The 12,353-nt window shown below is 38.8% G+C and overlaps 1 long non-coding RNA gene across 1 annotated transcript; it reads right to left on the bottom strand.

Moving 5' to 3' along the window:
- Positions 1–2,087: 2,087 nt before the first annotated feature.
- Positions 2,088–11,514, bottom strand: LOC111825255. The gene is made up of 3 exons (XR_002828413.1): positions 11,465–11,514; positions 5,193–5,317; positions 2,088–2,332 (listed from the first exon to the last, which is right to left on the bottom strand). It is a non-coding gene; the product is annotated as an uncharacterized LOC111825255 (long non-coding RNA).
- Between the last annotated feature and the right edge of the window lie 839 nt (positions 11,515–12,353).

Below are 12,353 nucleotides of genomic sequence, written 5' to 3'. Positions count from 1 at the left end.
TTTTTTTAAATGTTAGGTGCTTCCTATAAGGCAGATAGACATTTCTCTTTTGTTCTCTGTAGCATGGCTCTTCAAGCCTCTCTGATCATCAGAATCAGCCTGGGTCTCTATAAAATTATAGATTCTCAGCTATATCTAGAGCCAGACCCTCAGCAGGAGGGCTCAAATGTCTGTATTGATTCTGCTAGTTGGTCAAGTTTAGTTAGGAAGCACAGCTCTATAGTATTCTATAAAATATGTATTTAGCAATGTTTTACTATAATAAAAAATATTCCATCAGACAAACATACGTGTTCATTCCCTGAACAATGGATGAAGGCTGGATTATTTACCAAGATAAGCCACATTTCCTGTATTAATGAAAATAAGCATATAAAGAAAAGCCAAATTTTATTGTCTAAGATGCTCTAAGGTACACTATTATGTACCCTTAAAAATGTTTATTAATTAAGCTGAAATGCCATCAATTGTAAGATGCCTTGTGATTTCAGAGATGATAAAAACATGCATTTTTAAATTGATGAAGTACAATAAGTTCTACTCTTGTAATTAGAGTTACAATGGTGCCTGCCACATTGAGAGTGAGTAAAAGACAGAGAATAACCTGTAGGCTGTGGAGAAGTTGAAACTCGTATTAATAATTCTAGCAATGCTACTAAGACATCTCTGTGGCTCTTATATACTACTTCTAAGCCTTTTCTGATAACTAGAAATTATCTAGTTATCTGCTGAGAGCTCTGAGCTCCCATACTACCTTGGGAGATTTGGATAAAATTGATTCCAGAATGGAGCCTTTCCTTCATCCACATATCTAACTTTAATACAGCACACACACACACACACACACACACACACACACACACTTCTCAGAAAAGTCATCAAGATGCAAAGCATTGAAAACAAAACAAGAAAAAAAAAACTCTTCACAAGGATGACATTCAATTGTCACTGTGTATTGAGGTGGGAGAATCTAATTTCAAAAGTTTTCATATTATCACTAGAGGCCCGGTGCATAGGTGGGGTCCTTTGGCTGGGCCGGTGATCGGGGCGATGGGAGCTGTCTCACCCAGTCTTGATGATCGGGCTGGCATGGGGGAGGGACCGCGGAAGGTTGGCTGTGGGAGCACATTGACCACCAGGGGGCAGCTCCTGTGTTGAGCATCTGCCCCCTGGTGGTCAGTACACATCATAGCTACCGGCCGGTCATCTGGTTGTCCAGTCCTAATGGTCACTTAGGCTTTTATATATATAGATTGCTTGAACCAAAATTGTGGGAGTTACATTTCCTTTTGGGCTATTCAACTTGGTTCCTGTAGCTAACTATAGAAATGCTTTTAGTTTGTCTCATGAAAGAAAAGCCAAGATTTAAACTTAAAATTTTTGGTTTTAATAAAAGAGTAGTTACTGAAGATTGTGAACTAAATTTACATTCTAGCCAAAGTGAACCTCTTTTCCATTCTCCCTCCTTAATATTCATTATTAGTAATGATACATTGGATTTATCTCTCTGGTTGTTTCAAAACTACCTATACTAATTTTGTGGACATAATAGCCTTCCTTATTCATAATATTAATGTTATATATTTTAGAATTCTTTCTTGGCTTCTCTGCTAACTCAGTGTCATTTGGTATTGAATATACTGCTTCCCTTTATGATGGTGGCTTTCCTTAAGCGTATGATCTTTCAGATTGTGCATTCATCTTTACTACTGAAAGTCCTTATTAGATTGTCGTGGGGCATCTATTTGTATAGTTACTTTGGAAGAGAGTGGGAATTGCTGCTGCAGCTTGCACACCACACTGTTTTTAGCAAAAAAGCATGTGTGGCAAGAGATGTCACCGGGAAGTGGCTGTTTTCATGATTTTGGGTGATCCCTTTTAATTAGGGTGCCACTTTCATTGTTTGCAATTGGACGCAGACTTGCTGCTTAGGTTTTGTGATCCAAGGTAAGGACAGAATGCAACATGCATTCTGACTCCTTACTACTGAACTTCAAATAATGACCCTATCCAATGCCCAGGCCCCAAGTACTTTCTCCACTGTGTCTGCAGCTCACCATTAGTTCTCCCCTGCACACATCCTGACCCATAAGTTCTCTATTCAATTGGATTCCATTTATTTTCCAACATTCATGGATTCATCCGCGATTCTGGTCTTCTGAGTTCAAGAGCAGTTATATATTTATGCATGTTGTACGTGTAGCTTTGGAGGTCCAGTGAAGGTGGGTTGAGTGTCAGTTGCTCTTTTTTTACCTCTTGGCTTCATATTGCAGGGACGGACAGTGCCTAGGCCCCTCTGTCTGCTTCTGGGTCTGTTCGCTAATGAGAGACACTGGCAAAAGATTGGAAAATTAGAGGAGGGGCAAGCCATGGTGTTTCTCCCCCTTCTCTCTGTTTTTCTTGGCATCTCTGGCAATGGCTTCTTAGGATCCCAGGCCAAGGCTCGACCCACAGCTGAGTGGCCCTACCTTCTGAGCTTGTTACCAAAGCTTAGAGATAGTAGCTTCCTGTTTTTGAATATCTTTTATTTCTCTCTGTTTCCTGTTTCCCTTTTCCACATTTCCATCATGTGGTAACCAATCTCCTGTGTTAAATTCCTTTCATTTAAATACCTAGAATGGCTTGGGTTTGTTTTTTTCTAGTCCCTGAATAATACAGAGTGAAAACCTAAAGCAAGTTCTCAATCTGCTATCTTAAAAATGAACACATAGTAACATTAATGTAACTGAAAAGCACAGTTTAAGTGCTATTTAAAATCACCTAAGAAACCATGAACATGTTCTCTGCTTCGAGTCCAGAACTCCTTAGCTAAGTAACATAACGGGACAGCTGGGACCACGCAGGTCCTCCCACGGCCTCCGCTTACCAGCAGTGCCTCGGAGACGATGATGGTTATGTATCTAACTCTGTTCATTCCGTTTTTGTATTTGTCTAAATAAAAACTGTTTTCAACTTGTGTTGCACCTGCTTTTATGTTCAAAACAGGATTTTGATGTCAAATCCAGCCACAGTTTGCAGTTTGGTGAGTCCCTCGGTGCTACCACGCTCAGCATGAAAGACACTGCTCTGTTACCAAGAGCCTTTAATTATCTGCATATTTCATTGCGTTGGCAAGCACTTTACCTTCTTGTTGCCTGTTTAACTCTAGAAATAGAAGTCCTTGTATTTGTTTTGTCTAAAGAGAATTCCCTCCCTGGGTGCTCCCTCTCTCATGGCTGTGAGGAAGAGAGAGTTAGGGGTCCCTGAGCTGCCCGGAGTATTTCCCCAGGACCCTGCCTCTCAAGAATCATCAGTAGCTCCTCCCCCCACTCTGTGCCCTCAATCAACATTTTAAGTTTAAACCTGCTATTATCCATTCCCTTTTGTAAAACGATTCAAGATTACCCACTAACTCTTTCAGCATGATGTTTTTTTAACTAGAGACTAATAAATGGCCTAACTACTTTTTTTCTCAGAATATTTACACTTCTGAACTAAACACTGAGCTATAAGTCCTCCATGTGATGGCCTGTTCACGAGTATTTGTAATTGAAGTGATCACATATTGTACTATGAACAATAAACATTAATTACAATTAAATGTGACAAGTAAAATTTTCAGTTTGGATTGTCCTCTAAATTCCGAAAGCAACATTAGATCTGTTTAAGGGCTGTGGGAGGCTGAAGTTTAATAGCCAGATAGAAGCTTTAGACAAAGAGCCTGACAAAGCAGCTTCCAAACACAGTTCCCAAGATTTTTAAGAGGGTCCGTGGCTGCTTTGCCAAATCACCAAATCAAAAAAACGTGTCGGTTTACTCAGCCTAAAAGATTCCATAGGGTTAGACCCTTTGAAGATGGCTGAAGAACTGCTGCCAGGTAAGAAAACAAAGTTTTGATATGCCATTCTGGAATTTACAAGAGATGCTTCTTTATTCTGCACACTCTCACCCACCAGCAGCTTCACCCACGGGTCTGACTGAAACAAGATAGCTCAACACTGTGTCTCAGATGTTTGTGTGGATGGGAAAAGTCTTACTTCTACAAACAAGCTGGAGCAGGACTTGGTGGAGTGGCAATGTCTTTTGACTGAGACCAAGGCAGTGGACAATGTGCATCACTTCTGGACTGATTCATCCACCCTCCCTCCGCTTTCCATCTGGAACTACCATTGCCAAGCAGTCCATGAAGGGCACATTTGGCAGGGCGAGTTGGCGGGCTGTGGAAGCACTTATGCTTCAGAAAACTCTTTTGTTCATGGCAGGGCTGTATTCTGGAGGGACAGCCAGTGCAGACACATTCAGCATCGGCTTTCAGTCCAGGCTCACGCCTTCCTGCCTGGATTTCTGAGCCACAGGTATGTTAATCACTCCAGCCCAGGGATTCAGTGAAAAATAAACACCGAGGTGATAACTAATTAGAAAGGCTGCATGTTCCTCTCCTGCAGCAAGTTAAGTGTTTCTTCCTGCCCCAAATTGGCTCTCAGGAAAGGAGGCGTGTAATGTCCTCAGGTTTGCGTTTACATTGGTTCGTTTTTCATCAGATTCTCCAAACTTTGATACCTGTGGCTTGATATTCATACATTTTGCTTGGATTTTCAACTTCATTCAAAACCCATATAACTTCCACAACCTGTTGAGACGAACCAGATGAAAGATTTCCAACCACATCCACTCACCAAGCCAATTTGTTGCTGTTTTCTTAGGGTTTCTGATCGCCCCATCTGTGTGGCTTGGTTTGTGTGAGGCCGGGTGGGAAAATATTGCCTAACTAAAGGAGTGTTAATCATTTCCACTAATAGAGAAAACGTTTTTATTGCTACTTTACTGATGAAATCTTTCCCCAAGGCAAGAAAAAATAACAAAATCCCTCCTACCTGCCTGCCTCAAAAGAATTCTAATGTGTCTGGGAAACTACCATCCCTGAGAGATGTTTACTGAATGCCCTCATCAAGGGAGTGGTACTCCTTTGGAAATAAGCATTAGGTCAGGAAAGAGTAAACACTGAACTTGGACTCAGAAGTTCTGGGTTCAAGTTTCAGTCTGCCAGTCATCAGCTGTGACCTTGGAGAAGCATAGTTATCACTTATTGAACATCTCAAACTTGCCAGGCATTTGACATTCATTTCTGAAATGTCAACGATGTTAATAATTATTAACCCCCCATTTAGAGATTAAGATAAAATAAGATACAGAGGGTTCCGTGACCTGCTCACCTACAATTTGTGGGGCCAGGAAACATCCTTCGGTTTTATTTTCGGACTCCGAAGCCTCCTGCCATTTCACTATCCTGTGATAAGTCATTTCCTTTTACTGGATCTTAGTTTCGATTTATTTTCATCTGAAAAAAAAATGAGATAATTAAGCTAAACCTTGAAAACCCCTTTGAACTTGGATACCCTGTGATCCTATAATTGAGCGTAAGCCTTAAACTTGTAGAGATTATAGTTTGGTTCAGTTCAGCCCAAACAATACACGTATTTATAAAATGAAGTTGAACGGCATTGGGTAGGAGGTGGGACGAGATTAAGGGTCTGGTATTAATCTGGGAAAGCTTCCGGCCTAAAGGGTTTTCATCTGGTCCAGGCAGGAAGAGACACGATGTAGTGTGTGCAGATGGGAGGAGGTCAGCGCCAGCTTCAGAGGGTCTCTGGGAAAACACTGTTGGGGCGGATTCAAAGTGAGAGACCATTAGCAGGTCTGGCTGGCTGCATGACAGACGCTCTGGATCAAGGCCCCCGTGCTGAGGAGAATGAAAATGGGCCCTTCACTCCATGGGAATTCAATAAACATTATTGACTGACTGGCTGAGGTGAAGTGAACTGCAGGATTGCTTTGAAGCCCGCAGTTACAAGCTATAATTGAGGAACTGTCAGGAGATTCAAATTCATGGAAAACCATGAAAGAATAATGTTCCCATGTTTCAGAGCTTGCCAAAATATAAAGTTTCCTTTCTGCTGTTAATTTCCTCCCCCTTCTAATTCATTTTTTAAAAACTTTTCCACCAAGGAGCTTATTTTGTAACTATGTATAATTGATGTTTAGCATCTTTCTTTTTCAGAAACTTCAAAATGCTAGCAAATGTTGACAATTGTAACTTTTCTAATATCCCAGGGGGGAAAGGGCAGTAGTTGTAAATACTATTTTTCCCCTGACAAACAGGAACGCTATGAAGAAAAGAATTCTAATATCCACAGGATCACTAGCTACACAATAACATAAATAAATGCAGGCGGGGAGCTCTAGCCCAACTCTGTTTGGTGAGTTCCTGCTCTTTTCCTCTAACACGGTATTAATCATCGGCTCCTAAGAGTGGCTTGGGAGATACAGTCTTTGAACCTATAAAAACAATCATATCTACTCTGTGCCAGTCACCTTGTGCTATGCACTTCAGGTATATTACCTTTAAACTTTAAAGCAACTATTTAAGATAGAGATTTCAGGATGGAGTGACATAGCCAAGGTGGCAAAGCCAGGTTGCCACGCTGGTCTGTTAGACCTCCACCCCTTGTTCCTTCCACGGTGCACTTTACAAAGTCACCTATGGGCCAGCAGGTGCCTGGCTTGTCCCTAACAAAAGTCATCGATATGACCTTTGATCATCACTTCAAATACCTTTATAATGTCCTTTACAGAATCACTTGAAAGGTGCAATAAAGCACAGCCACGCCAAAATATTTTCTTCACCTTGGCCTGGAAAGAAATGTTCAATTTTGAAGTTAATGGGTAAAACTAGAAAGAAGGGAGATAAGTGTGAAGGAATGTTTACCAGAAAGTTAAACTTACTTTGTAAATGGAACTCTGTGAATTCCATTTCTCCCAAAGATAAACAATGACACAGGGCACTACAAAAATCAGACCCATCTGCATTTAAACACATATGCCTATGTGCACATAGATGGGCGCCTGTAGTATACTTGATTGCTTTATTTGATAATTTTTTAATTAATAAAATTCACTAACAATTTTACTTTCTAAGGAAAACACCCAGAAATTAATAATCTTCTAGGTTATCTAGGTTAAGTAGGTGTAAATACTAGTTTCCAGTTCTCAAAGGATCCACACAATACAAATAATGAGAAATGCATGAGGTGCATCTGTCTGTTAACTCATCTTACACGAAGGACAAGAGGTCTCAGAAATCACAATAACGTGGTCATTTCACTTTATTGAAGGAAAATTATAGATGCCTTAGGGAAGATAAGCAGCAACCAAAGCTGAAAATACAGAAAGTGAGCTGCACCCCGGGAGGAAATTACCAGAACATGGAAAACAACCTTTTTTGATCTCCTGACTTCGATTCCATTACAATTCATTATGTATCTTCACACTCTGAATCTGTGAGTGTCTTTGAACGTTGTTTCGTGCTCCTAAATGTAGAAGTTAAGTACAAACACTAGGAATGAGACCTGGGTAAACAGATGGGGTCCGCCCATGAGCTCAGGGCTGAATCCCCAGCTAAAAGTTTTTCACGTCAAAACAAATGTGTAAACTAAGAAATATTTCTTGGTAAATGCCACCAATCTGACTATCCCCACAGGCACTCAGAAAGCCTTAGCTACAAAACTGGCATGGGAGGGTTGGGTGCGTGGAGACATCAGTCAGCCGCTAGCATTTGGATCAATAACCACTACAAAAATAATCACTCCAAAAGCAATCAAAAGGCTTGTTATTGTTTACACCATTATTTTGTATTCATGCATTTACTACAGCCATTAAAATAGTATTTTGTTCAAAGTAAAAAATAGCCATTATGTTGGTTATTTTATGTCATCCTGATTAAAATGTCCTTTTTCTCTGGTACCTCTAATAAACTTTGTATGTTCTTTTTTTTATATAAATTATTGAATGAAGAAAAAAGTTTATATTTCTTGAGATGTACATGGATTCTTTTTCAGTTCTTTCCTATGTAATTTCTCCTTTTTAGACACAAAATTAAGATTCAGGAGGACTTTTTTTTTCAAATTCCAAAATTTAGTTAGAATTTTTTACCCATTACATACGGTAATTGGATGCAATTTTAGAGCCATTTTCCAGGTTGGCTGTACAGGTGGAACTTTGGGATTTTCTGGCACATCAAATACCTAATACCTTTTGTCCTTCCTTTCAGAGCAAGAACACGCCCATTGAAATGTTTCACTATGTGCAACAGCATGGATGGAACTGGAGAGCATTATGCTAAGCGAAATAAGCCAGTCAGAGAAAGATAAATATCACATGATCTCACTCATATGTGGGATATAGTGATCAACATAATCTGATGAACAAGAATAGATCCAGAAACAAATGGCAGGGGAGGGGGGGATTAGAGAGCAACCAAAGGACTTGTATGCATGCATATTAGCATATCCAATGGACACAGACACTGGGGGTGGTTGGGGGCTTGCCCAGGAAATGACAAGGGGGGGGGGGTGAAGTGGGAGGGGGGGAAGGAGACATATGTAAAACTTTAGATAATAAATAAATAAATAAATAAATAAAAGAGAAATTATACCTAAGCAGATTACTATTCATGCTTATTAATGTGTTCATTAAAGAAGTACTTATTAAAAATGTGGAAAAATGTTTCACTATGGTTTTATTAAGGAAACTAGTAATAAATATTATTCTAATAACAGCCCAAGAAGGTAATCTATGTATCTCATTCTTCTAAAAACTGTTAACATATAGGGGTGGGCAAAAGTAGGTTCACACTTGTGAGTACATGAAACAGAGATTTTACTCTTGTATAATTATTTATTAATTAATTATGTTATTTTCTATATGAACAACTCTTAACCTACTTTTGCCCACCGCTGTGTATTGCCCTCATATTTTAAACTGTATCTTAACAGTCTTGCATAGTCATCACAATGGACAATCTCTGGAATATGGACCATATTCACAGAAGTAACTGCCATAAATGTCTGACATCCGAATTATCACTAATCTCCATCAGTAGCATTGTCTTTCATTGCAAAGTAAAAACTAGACCTTCATTTTATGGTACTGGATTAGGTACCACATAATCAAGCCCAATAGACATGATCTGCTCTTCCTATAAGCTTTAAAAATAAAAATGCTGATATCTTCTTATCAATACATATAATGATGTTAATCCCACCAATATAAGTCCTGATTTCTAATTGCCTTAGTAGCAAAAGGCACAACAAAAGTGTGTTGACCAGAATTCCCATCAGGGAAGACATGGAAATTCTTTTAAAAAAAATTCATACACACTTGGAGTTAAAGGTGCAAGTAAAATTGTCTTACAACCCTTCTGCAAGATAAAGTGGAAAAATGTCCTGGTTATATCAGAGAGGTATAGAAAGGAGTGAAAGTAAAGGAAGATAGGAAGAGAGGGAAAAAAGAAATAACAAAAGCTGGTACCGTACATGAGACCTCATTTTCCTAGTATGTTCAATAAAGTTACAGAACCCAAGCTTACTTCAGTTTTTGTAAACTAATTAATAAATGTATTTACTGTTTCTTCAATCATTAAAAAGGGTGACAAGGAGAGCAGCCGGGGTAGCTTTAATGGAGAGGTAAAGTGGACAAAAGGAAGAGGAAGTGAACTTTAAATTATAGGAGTTTTGAGTCAAGTTCTACTCATACTTCAAGGAGGGGGAAAGGACCCCAAATGGAGTATGGGTTGTATAAGGTTTTTCCAAACCTTTCTGAACACAGTGCAGCAAATTTCTCAAGCACAATAGTCTCCTATAGAAAACTGTCTCCTGAAGCAAAATACTCATTACTGTTTGCCCTAGATGAAAATTATTAAATTAACCCATTTTGATCAATATTATTGTATCATATAGATTTGCCTCTTATGCCTATAATTCTGAATTTTCTTCAGTTAGATCAAAGCTGAGTTGGTTATGCTTTCCAAGTTTCAAAATAATGTATATCTCTCAAAATGCTTAAAATTTGCTAAGGATTGTATATTTTCAAATTATGAAGATGAAGTAAATTATTAATTCTCTTTATGCTATTGCCACATGGCAGTCCCATTTTGGCTGATAAATAGAAGTACTTGTCACCATTTTTCATTCATATAGATAAGTTGGTCTTGAATTATGCATATTATTCAATGTAATCAGAATCCTTTTTTTTTTGGCATAGACAATGATCATCCTACTATCAAATTGGGGAAAGCATCAGAGAACAGCTGCCATACGATATTGAACTTGGATGACAGAACTGTAACAAGGAGAAATCAGAAGATATCATTTCAGAAAGAGGTAAGACATGGAGACAAGAAATCAGAGTATGTTTGAGGAAGAGCCTATGGTCCCATTCGTCTGGAGGGTGAGGTACAGGCATCAGCCTGAGGAGCCAGCTCTTGGCACACGTGTTGATGTTCTCATGATGGAACAGTGGTCAGGCTCCTGCAATGAGCTTTTTATGCAGCAGGTGTTGACAAGTGGAAACCAGAAAAGGAGAAGTTGGAGGATGCCAAGTGTTGACTACAGCTGGCAAATGACTGTGATTGGGAACAAAATTATTAACGTATGACTGTTGCCAGTCTTACCATCCACTTAACAGACTCAGGAAAAGTCTTATTTTTCTATACCATTTCTTCTCTTTCTCCAACTGCCTAAGAAGGCCCTTGTCAGTTCCATTATCTTGGTTCTCGCAATCAAGGGTAGAAAATAGACCCCCAATAAACTACATAATCAGAGATGCAGAAGAAAGCCTGTGCCATTGTTATTGGAATGTAATGGAATGCAACAATCTTCAGAACACCCCAATACACAAGCTGAAAACTTTCTCTTTCCTTCCTTCCTTCCTTCCTTCCTTCCTTCCTTCCTTCCTTCCTTCCTTCCTTCCTTCCTTCTTCCTTCCTTCCTTCCTTCCTTCCTTCCTTCCTTCCTTCCTTCCTTCCTTCCTTTCTCTCTCTCTCTCTCTCTCTCTCTCTCTCTCTCTCTTATTTATTTATTTATTTATTTATTTATTTATTTATTTATTTATTTTAAAAGCCCAGAACAAAGTTAGAATATCAGAAACAGAAGTTTAAGAAATATTCTCTGCAGGGAGTAGCATAGCACCTCTGTAATGGAGCATACATATAATTTATATCCATTGCTTAGTGGGATCAGGGCTATTGTGGTAGGCATAAATGACATACTGGAGAGATTTTTCTTCACTAGACAAGGACTAGGGAGACATTGAGGACTCCTGAACAAGGTGGTGTTGTGGTTAGTATTCTTTAGGAAGAATCCTCTAACAGTCTTATCCATATAAATGAGAAAGAAAAAATAGAAGACAAGTGAAATCTGACAGGAGACTTTGCAATATGCCAAGTGAAAGGTAATGAGAAGGTGTACTAAAAGGGAAGTGTGAGGATAGAAAAGAGAAAATGGCAACGTATTTGTAAAGCAAAATGAATGGACTTATTGTGGAAGGCAAAGGAAAAGAGTTGATGATTTGATGTTTGAGGTCTCAGGAAATGAAGGAATGGAAGTCCCTTAACAGAAGTATCGAAATACTTCAGGGTAGTAATAATTACCTTAATTTTACATGAGTTTTTTATGTACAGGTGGAACATCTGGGCGAGGATGCCCAATGGACAACTGGAAATATAAGCTCCAAGAGGAAAGGCCTGTGTCTGTCTCGCTGACTTTTCACCATGGTTTATCTCTGAACCCCAGCATGTAGTAGGTGATCAATAAACACTGATGAATGAATAAAGAATAAATGTAAGTCAATTCAATACTGTGCATTCTTATGGTAGACTATTGTAATTGTTCTATGCTTGCTTCCCTTTATTTATAGATTCTGAGATAAATATATATCTTCCATTTCCTAGTGCCTGATATACCTTAAGCCCTCAATACATGTTTGTTGAATTAATAGGTGAGTAAGTGCTCTTTTTTACATTCAAATAAGATAAAACTTACTAAATATCTTATCAACATAAATAGATAAATATCCATACCCATAAAACTTACTTTAAAGAAAGAGTGACAGTACTAAATCATGGGTTTGTCCCATCACTTTGGAAATATAACCATAGGTGTTTCAACATTTGGTAATTCTGTTTGACTAATAGCCTATCTGCATCATCAGTAATTATAACTACAGAGAGCCTGAAAAGACCTTTGGGCAACAATTTGGAAATGATTGCTTGAAGGTAAATATTTTTTAATTTATGAATGGCTGGAGTTTCCCCATACTCAGTGGTGACACATGACTCACTTTTGTCCCTAGAGCAAGCTTTTAGAGCTAATAGGAGCGGACAAACTGAAGGTCTCATAAGGTTCCTGGGATACGAATGCTTCCCAAGGTCCTCTCTCTATCCCAGTGGTGGGTGAGGGGCTTCATAAAGAAAATGGTGTTTCTACTTGGGGCAAACTTCTCATTTCATATTCTAGGTTAAAAGGGTTTGACAATATATT

Source organism: Myotis lucifugus, unplaced genomic scaffold, assembly GCF_000147115.1.
Source record: "Myotis lucifugus unplaced genomic scaffold, Myoluc2.0 scaffold_0, whole genome shotgun sequence".
Lineage (NCBI taxonomy): Eukaryota > Metazoa > Chordata > Mammalia > Chiroptera > Vespertilionidae > Myotis > Myotis lucifugus.
The sequence above is the reverse complement of the archived record's forward strand: the minus strand, read 5'-3'. Positions and strand labels throughout refer to the sequence as shown.